Source organism: Bos indicus x Bos taurus, chromosome 2, assembly GCF_003369695.1.
Source record: "Bos indicus x Bos taurus breed Angus x Brahman F1 hybrid chromosome 2, Bos_hybrid_MaternalHap_v2.0, whole genome shotgun sequence".
NCBI lineage: Eukaryota > Metazoa > Chordata > Mammalia > Artiodactyla > Bovidae > Bos > Bos indicus x Bos taurus.
In genome coordinates this window covers 132,265,113-132,283,211 of record NC_040077.1, presented here as the reverse complement: position 1 = coordinate 132,283,211, position 18,099 = coordinate 132,265,113, and positions in this window count along the sequence as shown.

The window sequence follows — 18,099 nt, the reverse complement described above, 5'->3', positions numbered from 1 at the left end:
GAAAGAAAAGTCTCATCTCAAATTCATTATTTCCAAAACAACAGATTCTGGGAATTGACAAACAACCCCTTTACCAACTCTAAGAACCCCTGATTTAGAGAATCAGAAAATTGTCTGGTCCTCATGTTTAAAACTCTTCAAGTCATCATTCTAAACAGCCAATTTAATACATCTGGAATGTTGCATAATTGGTTTCCTACAAATTAAAGTGAGCTAGCTGACAGACGCTACAATTACTCAGGTTTCAAACAAACATGTTGGTTGTAAACCTTGAACCTGTTATTATCTTCCCTCAGTTCGGTTCAGTTCAGTTGCTCAGTCGTGTCCAACTCTTTGTGACCCCATGAATTGCAGCACACCAGGCCTCCCTGTCCATCACCAGCTCCCAGAGTTCACTCAGACTCATGTCCATCGAGTCAGTGATGCCATCCAGCCATCTCATCCTCCGTCGTCCCCTTTTCCTCCTGCCCCCAATCCCTCCCAGCATCAGAGTCTTTTCCAATGAGTCAACTCTTCGCATGAGGTGGCCAAAGTACTGGAGTTTCAGCTTTAGCATCATTCCTTCCAAAGAAATCCCAGGGCTGATCTTCAGAATGGACTGGTTGGATCTCCTTGCAGTCCAAGGGACTCTCAAGAGTCTTCTCCAACACCACAGTTCAAAAGCATCAATTCTTCGGCGCTCAGCCTTCTTCACAGTCCAACTCTCACATCCATACATGACCACAGGTAAAACCATAGCCTTGACTAGACGGGCCTTTGTTGGCAAAGTAGTGTCTCTGCTTTTGAATATGCTATTATCTAGTTCTCTTTATCTAGAGACAATGGCACTGTTGCACTGAACAGCCAAAGTTCTGACACGTTTCAGCTTTCAGATTCCCCCCCCTTTTTTTTTAATTATAATTTCTTTAAAAGACTTTTATTCTATAATGAAGTATAGTTGATTTACAACGTTGTATTAGTTTCAAGTATGCAAAGTGACTCGGTTTACATATACATATATCGATTCCTTTTCAGATTCTTTCCCCACATAGGTCATTACAGATTACTGAGTAGAGCTCCACGTACTGCACAGTAGTTCCTTGTTGACCATCTGTTTTATATACAGTAGTGTGTATATACTCATCCCAAACTCCTAATTTATCTCTCTTCCCCACCTTTCCCCTTTGGTAACCATAATTTTGTTTTCTATGTTTATGAATTTATTTCTGTTTTGTAAATAGTTTCATTTATATCATTTGTTAAAGATTCCACACATAAATGATATATGATATTTGTCTTTGTCTGACATACTTCACTTAGTATGATAATCTCTAGGTTCATCCATGGTGTTGCAAATGGCATTATTCCATTCTTTTTTATGGCTGAATAATGTTCCATTGTATATATATGTACCACTTCTTCTTTATCCATTCATTCTGTCTATGGACACTTAGCCTGTTTCCATGTCTTGGCTCTTGTAAATAGTGTGAAGACTCTCTTTCTATGTAGAACATTCCAGAACCTTTTAAAAAATTGGAGTGTAATTGATTCACAATGTTGTGTTAGTTTCAGGTGTACAACAAAGTGGTTTGGTTTTATATGTGTGTGTGTGTGTGTGTGTGTGTGTGTGTACATACATATATTTTTGATTCTTTTCCAATGTAAGAAAAGAGATTGAATACAGCTCCTTGTGCTATACAGAGCATCCTTGTTGTTCCCTTTTATATACAGCAGCCTGTATCTGTTAATTCCAAAGTCCTAATTTATCCCTCCCCCGTTTGATGATGATAAGTTTGTTTTCTATATCTACAAGTCTGCTTCTGTTTTGTTATTAAGCTCATTTGTACTATATTTAAGATTCAACATGTAAGTGATATCACATAGCATTTGTCTTCCTCTGCACCCCAGACTTTTTAATATTTTATGCTTCTCAACGTGTTTTCAGATCCATGATTCAATATAGTCTCAACACATCCCATTTTACAGGGTGGGAAACTGAGAGACAGAGGGAACAGTGTCTTGCTTAAGGTCACACCCAAGTTAGCGGTTTCAGTGTCAACCTGCTGTCATAGGAGCGGAGAGTTACCCACTGGTGTCATCCACACACAGGCCCTGGTCCCCCAAGCCACAGTGACAACTGTCAACTGGAAAAAGAAAAAAAGCAGAACGTGAAAGTGGAGAGCTATGTTTCATTCAGTGGCCATTCAAGGACTTCAAGCCCCCAAGGCATCATCTCAAGTACCCTTGAGAAAACAGCTCCGAGGAGGCAAGGAGGGAGCCGGGATATAAAGAGCAGGTAGTTAATACTATGACTTATTATTATTATTACTACTACTATTTATTAACAGATACTGTAATAAAACTAGATATCTCCAGTTAAGGAATCTAATCCTTTTCTTTATTTCTTCAGGCTGCACTGCATGACATGCGGGATCTTAGTGCCCTGACCAGGAATCAAATCTGAACTCCTTGCTGCGGAAGCACAGAGTCTTAACCACGGAACTGCCAGGGAATTTCCTAGCCTTTTTCTGTGTATGGGAAGATGCGAGAGCCTGGACTTACTGAAATCATTCCTTGGATAAGCACCTCAGCCACCTGGGGCCAGTCCCCTGTGCTTTCACACCCTGAGTTTCCTCAAACTGCACCTTTGGGGGCGGGTGTAGTCTGCTGACTGCGAGATGGTAGGTGTTTTTGTTTCTTTCCTGAGTTCCCTCAGGGTCACCATCGGGGGTGGCTGTGATTGTTGATTGCTGGACATCCTTTGTTTACTGCTATGGCAGGCATCATTTTTAGTCCACACAGCCGTAGGTGAGGCACCTGAGGACAGGCCATCTCCCCATGGCCTGCTTGATCTCACCATAGGGCTCTAAGAAGCTGGCCTCAGGGAGGACAAGCCCTGCAGGGGAGGAAGGAAACAAGGAAATATTGAAAAAGGTGGTGCTGTTGCTGCACAACCATGACCATCACAACAGCAGCTGCTCTGTGTTTCCCAGGCCAGTCTCTGTAGGCCAGACAGGGTGCCCAGTGACTCCTGGAGGCCTCTCATTCATCCTTCACTACATGCCAGACAGGGTGCCCAGTGACTCCTGGAGGCCTCTCATTCATCCTTCACTACATGCCAGACAGGGTGCCCAGTGACTCCTGGAGGCCTCTCATTCATCCTTCACTGCTGCTGCTGCTAAGTCACTTCAGTCGTGTCCAACTCTGCGACCCCATAGACAGCAGCCCACCAGGCTCCCCCGTCCCTGGGATTCTCCAGGCAAGAACACTGGAGTGGGTTGCCATTTCCTTCTCTAATGCATGAAAGTGAAAAGTGAAAGTGAAGTCGCTCAGTCGTGTCCGACTCTTAGCGACCCCATGGACTGCAGCCCACCAGGCTCCTCCGTCCATGGGATTTTCCAGGCAAGAGTACTGGAGTGGGGTGCCATTGCCTTCTTCACAGCACCTCGTAAAGACCATAATGTAACTCCCACTTTATAGGTAAAGAAACTGAATCTCAGAAGGGTTTAATGACAAAATCCCATGTCCAGGAGTCAGGAGACCCCCAGGACTGTCAACCCTTGTGTGTGAAACTGATGCTGAAGATTTGGCCTCTATGCACCAGCCTTGATTTTGAATCTCAGAGGCAGAGTTTTGGGTGACACAGAAAAGAATAGCTTTATTGCTTTGCCAGGCAAAAGGGGACACAGTAGGCTTCTGCCCTTGAAAACTGTTGTCCCAGCCTGCTCAGTTTCAGGGACCTGAGCCTACACTCTTGACTGATATGTTAGAGCATTTCTCCTGCCAATCTTTCACATGGCACATTTTCTCTGTACAGTCAAGATGGATATACTGTTGTTCACCTTTTAAATTTTATTTTTCCATTTCTTTTTCACTTTTGTCACTTTGGTGTCAGTGGAGAATTGCAAACCAGTGTCAGTGAAGAAAAGTTTTTCCTCTGCCCTCTTAGGTTTAGTGTGTGTGTGTGTGTGTGTGTGTGTGTGAGCGCACACGTGCACATGTGTACTAAGTCACTTCAGTCATGTCCGACTTTGCAACCCTACAGACTATAGCCCACCAGTCTCCTCTGTCCATGGGATTCTCTAGGCAAGAATACTGGAGGGGGTTGCCATTCTGTTCTCCATGGGATCTTCTCTGCTACTGAGTCTAAGTTTGCTCTGCTTGCTGCATGATAGGCCAATGAATCCGAGAGATGAGGTGTCTAGGCAAGCAAGAGACTTTAACTGGGGAGCCAGCAGACCAAGAAGATGGCAGGCTAGGACTTCAAAATAACCATCTTATTGAGGTCTGGATGCCAGATTCTTTTATATATCAGAGAGAAAGAAGCGGTGAGGAACTAAAGTCAAAAGGCAGAATAGAGAGGGAGATGCAGTGGGGAAGTAAAGTGAAAGTGTCTTCAGTCCTGTAAAACATCTCCAAGGGAATGTCCAGCCTTCAGAAGCGATGTGTTCATCTCTTCTATTCACAGGTAGGAAGGGACAAACTATCTCTCCCACAGCTGAACAAGGGCATTTTAGTTTATAGTCAAGCAGAGGGTCAGGGTCCTCCAGGCAAGCCATTGAGTATGATTATAATAATAAAAGCAAGTCAGAGAAACAGTTTCCAACATGGAGTCGGAATTGACTTCCTCCCTGCAGCAATTTCCCACTGTCAAAGTCCATTCCACAGTCTTGTGGGAAAAGGGAGTGACGACATTTCTGCTTAGTCAGATGGATCTTTCTGGAAGTGTCCGCCATCTTTGCCAGTGTTTTCAAACGTTGAGATTTGTCTTCTTTTTGTTCCTCTTTTGAAAAGTGTCTATTTTACACCTTTAGACTTAGAAACATTGAACTTCAAATCCATGAGACCAGATCTCAAGAAATTCAGTATATATGGGAAGATGTGTCGGTGGAGGGTATAATTTCCTTGGTTCTGTCTTGCCACAGCAAAAATTTGAAGCGATGGACAGACCAGTGTTACAGCTCTGTGTTACAGCTCAATTTTATTTGGTAAGCAAAGGAAAATACATCCTCGAGGCGTGAGGGCAGGCTGACCCAAAAGGCATGAAGAGAAGCCTCCAGCTCAATTTTGGCTCTTCTTTTTATGTTTTTTTCACCTCACTCTGAGCCTGCCCTATGTAAATTGGGCTAGCCAGGAGGGCTGTTTGTTTTACTTGAGGTCCTTACTCTGGTCCTCAGATCTTCCTTTGTTCTATTTTCAAGGGCTTTCCCTTTCTTTGTCTTTTATCCATTGCCATTCTGGACTCATTTTTCCTATTTTAACTACCTAACTTTCCCCCCTCAAGAGATGGGAGGCCTAATTCTTTGGGAATATGGATGTCAAGGTCTTTCTGGCTACTTCCTGCTGATCTGGGACAGTCAGGGGCACTGGGACTCCCCCTCTTGCTAGTCTCAAGCCTCAGAGTCCTTATAGTGGTGTCCATCTAAGGGTGAGTGATATTTTCCGTGGTCGCATGTAGTTTTATATATCCTTGTTGAATTGGCACTGCATGTTGTAGCTTGTTGACCTGTGCAGAGACACAATGGATTAGACAATTGCTAATACATGAAGTACTCATAAGCAGCATCAATATGGTGATAACAAGGATTTGTAGGGGCATTAGCCAACTCAAAATTTCCTCTTGCCAGGAGATGGATCCCCCAAAGAGAGATTGTGGCCACCCTGAGAACTCTCCAGCTTGTTCTTTAAGGTACTGTAGAATCTGAATGTTTTTCTTGAGGACTGTGAGAGTTTTTTTTTTAACTTGGCTGGAGGTATTTGCCCAGAAACAACACGTCTTATTCAAGATGGCTCAAGTCCCTCTTTGTTCAGGGATCAGGAGATCTATCTCCTGTTTATTTTGGAGTACAATCCCTGCCAAGCTATGTTGGCTCTTCAGAGCTATCCTGAGAAAGCTTATCCCCAGAAACTTGGTTTTGGGAGTGTATGGCACTCATTTGTAGTCCTGAATAGGTATCTGAGATCTCCCAGGGGCTCACAGGTGTATTGAGTGTCCTCTTCTGTTTTCTTCCATGCTTGACTCATGAGTAGTGAATCCAGGAGTCGTGTCCTGTACCTTGACTGCTGTGGGGGTAGAAAGTGTTACAGGGTAGGGGCCTTCCATGTGGGCTGGAGTTGAGCCTTTGGGGACCCATCTTTCTAGATTTTAATTAGGACTTGAGTCCCTGGAGCATATGATGGTGGCTCTTTAGAATCTTTTGGGTCCTGGTTGACACCCCACAAGCATATATCTTGTTGGAATTGCCCAGTGGCCATGGTATAAGACCAGAGGGTCTGAGCTTCTGGATCTAGGAAGAGGTCATTGACATAAACAAAAGGTCTCCCATATAGCATCTCATAAGGGCTAAGACCAACCTGTTCCTTAGGGGCAATATGGGTTCAGAGGAGAGCTATTGGTAAAGCCTCCTTCCATCCCAGGGAGGTCTCCTGGGTTATCTTTTTTATCGCTGATTTTAAGAATTGGTTGGCTCTTTCTACTTTTCCTGAAGACTGAGGCCTCCAGGCACAATGGAGATAATAAGTAATGGCCAGTGCTGTAGAGACCCCTTGAGTGACTTTAAAAGTAAATAATGTCCCATTGTCACTTTGTAAAGACCTGGGCAGACCAAATCTTGGAATGATTTCATGGAACAGTTTTTTTTTTTTTTTTTAAATCACCTCCTCAGCCTTTTCAGTCTGGGTGGGAAAGCCTTCAATCTGTCCTGTGAATGTATCTATCAAAACTGGCATCTGGGTGAAGTCCATCTGCCAGTCCTCCCCTGGATAGGTCCCACGTCATTGGACAGGCTGGGCCAGCTGGGGTCTTCGAGCTCCTTGGGGGTTGTTTAATTGGCAAGTGGGACAAGCTGAGACCACTTGCCTTATAGTCATTTGGAGGCCTATTCCTCTAAAGGACATTTCTAGTAATCTTTGGAGGGCCTTCTCCCCTAAATGAGTAATGGCATGTAAGGAGTTAACCAACTTCCATTGGCGGTCCCAGGCAGAAAAAGGAGTCCCTCCTTTTGGAACCACCCCATATGATCTTCTTGAAAGCCCTCACTCTTAACTTTAAGTCTCACCTTCAGTATATGAAGGAGTTTCTGGCAAATTAGTCTGTGGAACTAAGGTAGCAACCCCTATGAGATCATTGTTCTGTAATGCTGCCCTCTTAGCTGCCTGATTGTTTGCTTGGTTCCCTTGTGCCACTTCTGTGCTCACTTTCTGGTGTCCTTTACAATGGGAGACTGAAACCTCAGTGGGCAGATGAACTGCCTCCAAGAGCCTAAGGATTTGATCACTATATTTGGTTGGAAACCCTCGGGTGGTCAAGTGGCCTCTTTCTTTCCAAATAGCAGCATGTGCATGTAGCACCAGAAAGGCATACTTGGAGTCAGTGTAAATGGCTACTCTTCTTTCTTTTCCCAGCTCTAAAGCTCAAGTCAGGGCTATGTGCTCAGTTAATTGGGCTGAAGTATCTAGTGGCAAAGATTTAGCCTCTATGGTCTCAAAATTGGAGACTACTTCATATCCGGCTCTTCTTTTTCCATTCAAGACAAAGCTGCTTCCATCAGTGTACCAGATTTCCTCAGGATTGGTCAGAGGATCTTCTGATAATCCTTATCTAGGTTTTGTCCAATGGTCCAAAGTTTCTAGGCAAGAGTGAAAGGGAAGAGAGTCCTCAGGGGTAGGCAAGAGAGTGGTAGGGTTAAGAACTTCACAATACTGACTGAATACTGAAAATCCAGGCCTGACTATACTCACAGGGGTATAGTCTGTCAGCACTACTTGATATCTGTGGATCCTTTGATCAGACATCCATAAATGGCCTCTCCCGTTCAGGAGTTGTTTCACTTGGTGCTTGGTAAGAACAGTTTGCCCCCAAAAGAGAGTTTTAAAGCATCTTCTGTCTGGACTGCAATAGCTGCAAAATTTTGAAGGCAGGGAGGCCAGCCTTGGGCAGGTGAAGCAAGCCTCTTGGATAAGTAAGCTACAGGCTGGGGCTCAGGTCCCAGCCTTTGAGTTAACACTCCCAAGGCTAGTACTTCCTTTTCATGGACATATAGTTGGAGTGCTTTTCCTGGATCTGGCAATCTCAAGGTGGGTGCATTCTGTAGCACCCAAAATGGTACAGGTTTAGGAGGAGAAGGCTCTGGAGTAGGAGGTCAGGACAGAGTAAGTAGCCCCTGTGTCAACCAAAAAATTCTTGGACCTACCTGCCACATCCAGTTACACCCTTGGCTCCAGCCCCATGATGGTTATCTATGTCAGGTGGCCTGGCTGGAGTGGGCCACTTCAGTCTTATTGAAACATTGTGAAGAAAGGCTTGGAGCTTTTACCTTGAGGCTCTTGGGTCCCAAGGGCAGAGTGCCACCCAGTGTCCCAAATGATGGCATTTGTAGCAAGTGGTTTTAGGAGACTTGCCACAGTTTGGACACTCTTTGGCCCAATGTCCCGCTGACTACAGATTAGGCATTTGCCTCATGTCTTGTTCTTCAAGGACTCGTGGTTTGCCATAGGGCTTCCCTGGAGAGTGGCCAGCATCTGGGCATGACTTGTCTCTTTCCTTCTCTCCCTTTCCTGGGCCTTGGCCTCCCTCTTCTGTTCTCTATTATAAAAGGTATTGGTGGATGTCTGGACCATCTCATCTAAAGAGGCAGCAGGGTCCTGCTGCTGTAGCTGTTGTAACTTTATCTTGATGTCTGGTGCACATTGGGGCAGGAATTTGTCCTTTAAAATCACCTGTCCCTTGTTAGAGTCTAAGTCCAGATTGGTAAACTTTTGGAGGGCCTCTTTTAGTATTTCCATAAAGGCAATGGTATTTTCACTGGACTCCTGAGTTATTGCTGAGACCAGGCACAGTCCCACAAATAATACACTTCCTTCTATTTCCATGGGAGGACTTCCTTAGGGGTGAGTTTTTCTGAAGGCTATCCTACCCAGTACAGTTGCAACCTGAGAGCCAGGCATCCCTGGGTCAGGGTGCAGATCCCCAGGCAGGCTGAGGCATGACAGCCTCTTGGAGATCAAATCCCTGGGCAGGTCTGCCTCCCAAGAACTGAGTCCCTGGGCAGGTTGAGGCATGTTGACCTCTTGGGACCCCTGGACTGGCAGATCCCCAAGCAGGTTGAGGCATGACAACCTTGTAAGGACCAGATCCTTAGGCAGGTCAAAGCGGGTCAACCTCCTGGGACCCACAGGCTAGAGTTGGTCGTCCCCAAGGTTTCCAGCTTTACCAGTGCTGGGTAGGATTAAAGGGTTGTAATCTTAATTCATTGCTGGTTTGTCCACCGTGGATGGGAATAGATGTCATGATGTAAAGCAATCCAAGTCTGTGCTCTGAGGCTGGGAACCTGGGGAAATAGCCATAAGCCTTATCCTCTTATTGCTCTGAGGGAATGTAAGCCACTGATTTCCTCCCCTAGTCCTCCATAAGAGCAGTTTAGGGTGTTTCCAATGGTAAACATCTCATTGTCATAGACCCACTTTAGGCAATAACAGAAGTAAGGACAAAAGAGCGGGTTATCTGGTCCTGTTAGGGGCATTAGGAGTATTTTAATAATAATATTATTATTATTTTATTAATATAATATTATAATATTAATATAATAATAAGTGGGATGGAGAGATGTTGCCTACATGGGGGCAGGGTCCTGGTTGCAGGAGTTAATAAGTGGCTTAAGAGCAAATTGATAAGAGGCAACAGACCAGATGTTCCATAAAAGTGAACGGAGATTTGATCCAGGGGTATGTTTATAACTTTAGGAGAAGGGTGGCAAGGGTTTGGGCCCAAACAGCCTGCAGGGCTAACTCCCAAAGTGGCCAACATTATCCCTGGAAGCCCAAATTGCCCTTGAAGGGATGCCACCAACAGATGGACTTCCAGCAGGCACTGCGTGCCTGTCACCCTAGTGGGTTCACTGAGAGGTGCTGTTGTTGCACGTGTTGTGGGAAACACGGAAGATGAAGGCCTGAATATCTAGAGGGATTGGATATTGTACAGAATTTCTATCCCGAAGGCCAGCTATTTTGTGGTTGTCCCTCCAGAAGATTGTAGAGGCAACATTGTGGGCCTGGACGGGGCTCAGGAAAAGAACATGAAACAGGAGGGAAGGGGGCAAGCACAACTTTTGAAAAAATTACATAGCCCGTGGGGATAACATAAACCGATTAAAATGAAGTGGGTCCAAGATGACAAGTCAAATTCATCTAAACCGTGATCCTCAATCTTCAAGCTAAATGACACACCCAGAGGTGCCAGGACAGTCCCAAGGGGCTGTCAAAAGACGGAGCAGTGGGTGGTTCCCCAATCGTTGGAATGATCCTCCCACCAGGGGAACCTTAATGATCCTCCCACTCATTAGTAAATAAAATCACCCAGCTCAGGAAAACTAACCACACCACATTCCATGGCCCCTGCACTCACCTTCTGCAATGGCCTACACCCTATGGAGTGTGTGTCTCTCTGAATCCAAACACATCTATCTCTTACTATTGCTGTGTCTCTCACTGAATTTTTTGCAATAAGACAGCAAGAGCCTGAGCTTCATTAGGTCCTAAAACCAGGCACCATGGGTTTTGACTGGGCTCAAGTCCCAGTCAGGCATGACTGAGTGACTAAGCATAGCACAGAGTCCCTGCCACCTGGGACTCAAATCTTAGGTAAGATCTAAGGTAAATCTTAGGTAAGATTTGAGTCCCAATCTTAGGTAAATGGTTTCAAACACAACTTTCAGAAATGGAAAGATGATGATCTGCCTAATCAAACAGTGGTACAGATGGTGAGAGGAGCTGAAGGACGGGAGGAGAAAGCAATGGGAAAAATATAGCTACCAAGGAATCCCCTTCATAACTTACCAGAAAATCTGCTAAGTACCTGACCTGTGCTCACAGTTTTCATTGGCCTGATCCTTGGCACAAAGAAGATTAAGGACAGAAGAACCCCCATCCACTTGGGCAACAGCTACTAGGGCACAGGAGATAGTAGAGCCTTCAAGACACCCTGGGGCACCCACTGCTGCTCGCCTGTTCACGGGGTGTTCAAGGAAACAAGGAACAAGAGGTTGCCAAGGAATTAAGATTTTGTTAGCCATATGTCATAGGGGCAAGGAGCTCCTACCCCAGTTGGAGGTCTTTTGGAATCTGAAACTGAGCCACGTGAGCTTTCTGCTGAGCTTGTTTTTGCTGCCCAGTTCCCAGCAGGCTGGGCTTCTTGTCACTTCCCCTGTACTGGTTTTTCTTCACGTTCAGCTTCCCCCACGGGCGCTTTCGCCAAGCTGAGCTTCTGCTGTGTTTGGCTTTTGCCTTGTGGAGGCCGAGCCAAGATTGTTTCAGCCAGGTTAAATCCGAGTCACGGCACCATATATGTCAGGGGAGGGTGTAATTTCCTTGGTTCTGTCTCACTGCAGCAAAAATTTGAAGCGACGGGCCAGTGTTACAGCCTCCTGTAATTTCCTTGGTCACAACAAAAATTTGAAGCAATGGATGGACCAGTGTTACAGCTCAGTTTTATTTGGCAAGCAAAGGAAAATACACCCTTGCGGCGTGAGAGCGGACCGACCCAAAAGACACGAAGAGAAGCCCCAGGCTCAATGTTGGCTCCTCTTTTTCTGTGTTTTTTCTCCTCCCCCCGAGCCTGCCCTATGTAAACTGGGCTAGCTAGGAGGGCTGTGTGCTCCACCTGAGGTCTTCACTCCGATCCTCGGACCTTCCTTTGTTCTATTTTCAAGGGCTTTCCCCTTCTTTGTCTTTTATCCGCTGCCATCCTGGACTCCTTTACCCTATTCTAACTACCTAAGAGTGCAAGAGTCAGAGCTCACTAAAATGATTTCCCAACGTCTCCTGCTTTGGCAGGTATGTTCTTTACCACTAGAGCCACCTGGGAAGCCCTACGGTTGGTGTGGGTGCAGGTGTGCTATGGGAGACTACAAATTAAAACCAAGAAAGACAGATTAATAGGAGAAAAGGCACAAGCTATTTACTAGTATTTACATGCACGGAAGTTCGCAGAAAAGATGTGAGGCTCAAGAGAAGTGGTTAGACTCTAGGGTACATCTATCTTTTTTGCAACGAAAAGAAGGTTTAGATTTCAAGGGACAGTAAATTATGGCAAAATGACTAGGAAATATATGAGGGAACTAATGGAAGATAAGAGCTATTTTAGTGAAGTGTGCTTATGCAGATTCATTCCAGTGCTGACGCCCCATCTTTAATGATAAGAGTTGCTTTTCTCTCCGTAGTACAAGGACGATGGGTGAAGGACACATTCCTCAAAGGGAAATTTATGTCCTACTTTTAGGCAGATAAAGGGAGGGCAAAGAACTCTTCATGCATCTGTCAAGTCTCAATTGCCTTTAGCTCAAAATAACTCATGCCAAAGTGGCATATTTTGGGATGGAGTATTCTGATCCCTTTCAAGGCCACGGAGCAGGGAAGTGACAGAAGCAGCCTTCACGTTGGAGTCTCCTGGCCCCTAGCCCAGTACCTCTTCACTGCTTTCTTTTCTTGCAGTGTTTGGGTTTTTCAGGAGCAGACCCATGTTCCTCACCCTTCGTTTCCAGGACCTTCTACAGCATCACCTGGCCTGGCATTTCCTCAGGCATGGGGCTTCCTGGAGAAGAGGGTGAATAGCACTGGCTCACAGGGTGCCTGAGTCATTCCCTTTCGGTTCCTTCCCAATCCTTCAGATAACATCAAAGCCGAGGCCGTGTCAGCTTAGAGCCCGGGTGTTTTCAGCCTCCTTTAAAGTCTTGCTGTTTTGCTCAACAGCTATTGATTATGCCTCTTCTCTAACAAGAGTTTCCAGCGTATTTTTTTTTAATATATATATACTCATGTATTTATTTTTGGCTGCACTGGCTCTTTTTTGCTGCACACAGGCTTCTCTAGTTGTGGCAAGCAGGGGCTGCTCTCCAGCTGTGGTGTGAGAGCTTCTCACTGGGGTGGCTTCTCTTGTTGCGGTGTGCAGGCTCCAGGCATGTGGGCTTCAGTAGTTGCTGCCCTTGGGGTCCAGAGCACAGGCTCAGTGGTTGAGGCACTTGGGCTTTGTTGCTGCTCTGTGGCATGTGAGGTCTTCCCCGACCAGGGACTGAGCCTGTGTCCTTTGCATCTCAAGGCAGATCCATAACTACTAGACAACTAGGGAAGCCCCACTGCCTTTATTTTTATGGTCACCTTCTGTTTATGGCACAAGATGCTCCTTTCCATTTGCCTAAGTGATGTCAGTTTCCTTCTTGAATAAATTTATTTAGATTTTTTTTTTAAAGCTTTTTTTTTTTTTTTTTTACAACAAAAAGTACAGTAGGGAGTTCCCTGCTGCCCCAGTGGTTAGGACTCCACACTTTGACTGCTGAGGGCCTGGCTTCAATCCCTGGTCAGGGAACTAAGATCCCACAAGCCACATGGTGTGGCCCAAAACCTGAAAAAAAATAGAGTAAAAGTGGAATATTAAACCAAACATTGGAAGGGGATGTGTGAAAGGCTGGGGTTTGGGAAGTGTAATCCCACCCACTCCTATCTGACGGCTGGGGCAGTGGAGGCCCATAGAACAGGGCTTAGATGGAGTTGGAGCTGGAATGCGAGTCTCCCATTTTATAGACCAGCCAGCTGTGCGAGCACAGGAGGAACACCCTTGGTATCAGTGAGCTGGTCAGCCCTGGGGTTGGCCTTGGGATAGACGCTGCCTGCTCGGGGTGTGAGGCACAGGGAATATAGGAGGGACAGGGGACCACTGGCAGAGGAGAGGTGGAGGGGGTTCTAGGCACATGATCAGAATCTCCAGAAGCACTTGTTTAAAAAATGCAGGTTCCTGGGCCTCGCCCCACACCTACAAAATCAGACCCTCTGAGCATGGGGCCGAGGAACCAGCATTTTAAGCAAACCTCACTTCTGCCCCGCCCCCAGGGATTCTTGTTCATCATAATGCCTTAGAACCATACTGCCTTAAGGAATGTGCCATCTGGGCTGCAGAAGGTGGCGTCAGAGTGGCTTTACTTCCCACACCCAGCCTCTGCCACTTTCCTGCTGAGTGACTTGCCTCAGGCAAATTATTTAACTTATCCGAGTCTGTTTCCTCCTCTATACAATAAGGTCAAAAGAACCACCTGGCAGGGTCATGTGTAACCAGGTATAAAGGAGAAAATGTACATACAGTTCTTAGCACAAGGAAATCCAGAAAACAGCTTTTTCTCATCTCCCTTTTGGGAAGCCAGAGGATACTACAACTGATATTTTCTTCTGCTCTGTGGTTCCCAGACCTGGGATGTTTGGGGGCTGGGAGGGGCACTCTGCCATCAGCAGAGCCAGGAGCAGCGGTGGCTGCATCTCGAGGGGCAGGGACAGCCTCAGCTTCTGCTGGCCCCAGCCCAGCCCAGCCTCTGGGAGGGCTGCAAAGCCACCCACCTGGAGAATGACCTTTGACTGCACGTCCATGGCCTCTTGGGAATAATGGAGTGTTCTTGGCAGAGGATGGACAGCTGATTTCTGATAGTCTGAGGGAGGGAGCAGGGAGGTGATAAACATGCCTCCTCTCTGAAAGCGTTAATCACTCAGTCACGTCTGACTCTTTGTGACCCCATGCGCTGTAGCCCGCCAGGCTCCTCTGTCCATGGGATTCTCCAGGCAAGAATACTGGAGTGGGTAATCATTCCCTTCGCCAGGGGATCTTCCCAAAGCAGGGATTGAACCCTGGTTTACTGCACTGCAGGCAGATTCTTTACCATCTGAGCTACCAAGGAGGCCTGCCCCATTTTCTGGGGACCCTAGAAATCTGGACACCCCACCCCTTTCACTCTGTCTCAGCCTTCTCACCAACCAGACATGCTATTCATCAGGAAAGAGATGAAAGTTTGGTTTTAAAAAAATTTCTTTTCATAGAAATCATGAACAGTCTTAAGAGGTAGGTGTTGTCACCCCGATCTGACTGATCACAAATTGAGGATCAGAGAAGTAAAACCCCTGGTCCGAGATCACACAGCTGGGAAGTAGCCCAGTTTAGAGAAAGAAGGTGAGCTTCCCTCTCACTCCTCATTCATTCAACAGATATTTCCCATCCCCTGGCATGGTTCTGGTTGCTGGGGAAGTTGTGGTCCCTCCCTGAGTTTGTAGTGTTTATATGCTCGTGAAGCTCTGGGGTAATGCAGACTAGTGGATGAATGAGTAAGTAACGAGGAAAACTGTCAGAGAGTGTGAAGCAGAGAATGAAAATAAGGCAGGAGACAGGGAGTAAGCCAGGGTAGGGAGGTGGAGGCTTTAGGTTGGGAGAGCAGGGGTGTTTTCTCTGAGGCAGTGACTGTCAGCTGAGCTCCAGATGAGAGAAGGGGCCACTTTTGCAAAGAGCTCAAGGAAGGGCCGGCCAGGAGAAGCCCCAAGGACTTCCTGACTCTGGATGGTCCAGCTGGCCTGGGGTCTGGTCGGCTCTCAGGCTGACTTCAGCAAGGACGTCAAGGACCCCAAGTGTGAACACTACACCTCCCCTCTCAAGGGGGAGGGGCGGGGACAGGGGCCCCAGCCCCACCTGCACATCCCAATGAAAAAGAAGGAGCAAGACCCAGCTAGAAAAACAGGCCGAGACATGGGGAAGTCACCCGCCCGTCACTGCCCTGGGCCAGGCGCCCACCCCACGGAAGTAGAGTGCTACATCCAGATGCGGATTGATCCAGGTGAGGACTGGATCAGCCAACGGTGGGAAGGAGATTTGTGCAGGATAAAGTGCTCCCAATGTGGGGGCTCAAGCTGAGCACAACTCTTATTGTCAGTGTGATTATTACTCACTATACCTTCCCCCAGGATCCTGTCTTGCTGTACCCCACCCTTCCTTCCTCATCTCTGGGTGTAGCTGTCCACCCCCCCACACCCCACCCCGAGGTACCAGGGCTGAGTCAACAACCGTTCCAGTAAAAAGTGTGGGAAGTAGGGTGAGACATGGCTCTGGAGCCTGGGTTCGAGTCCCAGCGCTGCCACTTATCAGCAAGTGACTCAGTGTCAAGTTTCAGTTTCTGCAGCTGGAAAACGCAGGTGATAACTCCAGTGTTCTGGGGGAGGTAAGAGCAGTGGGCGGTGGGCACCCCAGGTGTTCATTGTCCACCCCGCTCCACCTCTGCTGTTTCCAAGCCTGAGCCTGGAGGAAAGAGGAAGCACTGGAAGTGTCCTTCCACCCACCTCCTTCATCCTGGGGGTGGAGGACAGAAGCTGCCCATGAATCTCTCCTTTCTTTGAGCCTTTTATCCAACTCCAGTGGCTGGAAACGGACCAAGAATGAGAACTCATCGAGCAGGAAGTTCTCCTCTTACTTTGGGTACTCAGTCCTGGCTTTCCTGAGATCCCACCTACGCATCCCAAGACTTGTTCCAAAGTCCTATGTCATTACCAACCTGGGATTCATTCATTCATCCATGTGTTCATTCATTCAACAATCTATTGATAACCTACTCTGTGATCACCAGGCACCAAGACTAGGTGCTTGGCTCACAGAGGGTGCTCCAGGTAGAGTCCTCCTTCCGACCCAGCCCTAAACTAGCCCACCCAACACCATCCTATGAACAACCCCAACAGCCTTGGTTCTGGCAACTCCCACAGGGACATTGACCCTATCCCTTCTCAGTTCAGTTCAGTCGCTCAGTCATGTCCGACTCTTTGCCACCCCATGAATCACAGCACGCCAGGCCTCCCTGTCCATCACCAGCTCCCGAGTTCACTCAGACTCAGGTCCATCGAGTCAGTGATGCCATCCAGCCATCTCATCCTCTGTCGTCCCCTTCTCCTCCTGCCCCCAATCCCTCCCAGCATCAGAGTCTTTTCCAATGAGACAACTCTTCGCATGAGGTGGCCAAAGTACTGGAGTTTCAGCTTTAGCATCAGTCCTTCCAAAAAAATCCCAGGGCTGTTCTACTTCAGAATGGACTGGTTGGGTCTCCTTGCAGTCCAAGGGACTCTCAAGAGTCTTCTCCAACACCACAGTTTAAAAGCATCAATTCTTCGGCACTCAGCTTTCTTCACAGTCTAACTCTCACATCCACACATGACCACTGGAAAAATCATAGCCTTGACTAGATGAACCTTTGTTGGCAAAGTAATGTCTCTGCTTTTCAATATGCTATCTAGGTTGGTCATAACTTTCCTTCCAAGGAGTAAGCGTCTTTTAATTTCATGGCTGCAGTCACCATCTGCAGTGATTTTGGAGCCCAGAAAATAAAGTCTGACACTGTTTCCACTGTTTCCACTGTTTCCCCATCTATTTGCCATGAAGTGATGGGACCAGATGTCATGATCTTGGTTTTCTGAATGTTGAGCTTTAAGCCAACTTTTTCACTCTCCACTTTCACTTTCATCAAGAGGCTTTTTAGTTCCTCTTCACTTTCTGCCATAAGGGTGGTGTCATCTGCATATTTGAGACTATTGATATTTCTCCCAGCAATCTTGATTCCAGCTTGTGCTTCTTCCAGTCCAGCATTTCTCATGATGTATTCTGCATAGAAGTTAGATAAACAGGGTGACAAGATACAGCCTTGACGTACTCCTTTGCCTATTTGGAACCAGTCTGTTGTCCCATGTTCAGTTCTAACTGTTGCTTCCTGACCTGCATATTGCCGGGGTCCTGCCCCGGCTGATCCAGGGTATTCGAAGCGGGGACGGTGTCAGCGACCTATTTATTTAAATATTTTATCAAAGATATACAGAGTAATAGGATGAGGATAGCTCAGTAGGAAAATTCAGTGGAGAAAAGAGGCTGAGTAGCTTGGTTTACGCGGGAGACCAATAAAACTTCAAGACAAGAAGTTTGCACCACTTACGTAGGCCGCAGGCGTCCTTCTGTTCTCCCGAGGGAGAGGAGACACTGAGGCCTCCCCGGTCGGATCTTAGAAGCCCAGGCATAATTAGTAAGCATGGCGGGTTCCGCGCTCCAGATGGAGACTCAACCAGAGTGAGAGAGAGAGCGACATGGGGAGACCAGTATTTCGAGAAACTGATCCCAATTCTTTATTTTCCATGGTCTACTTTTATACACTGAGATGTTATGCAAAAGTCACGCGGGATCAAAGTCAGGTGCTTCACACAAATGTATACAGAGGTCTTAGGGGTGTCACATCATCTTCTGGCCAGGGGGTCCTGCTGACAATTTATGACCCTCTCCTTGTGACAACAGTC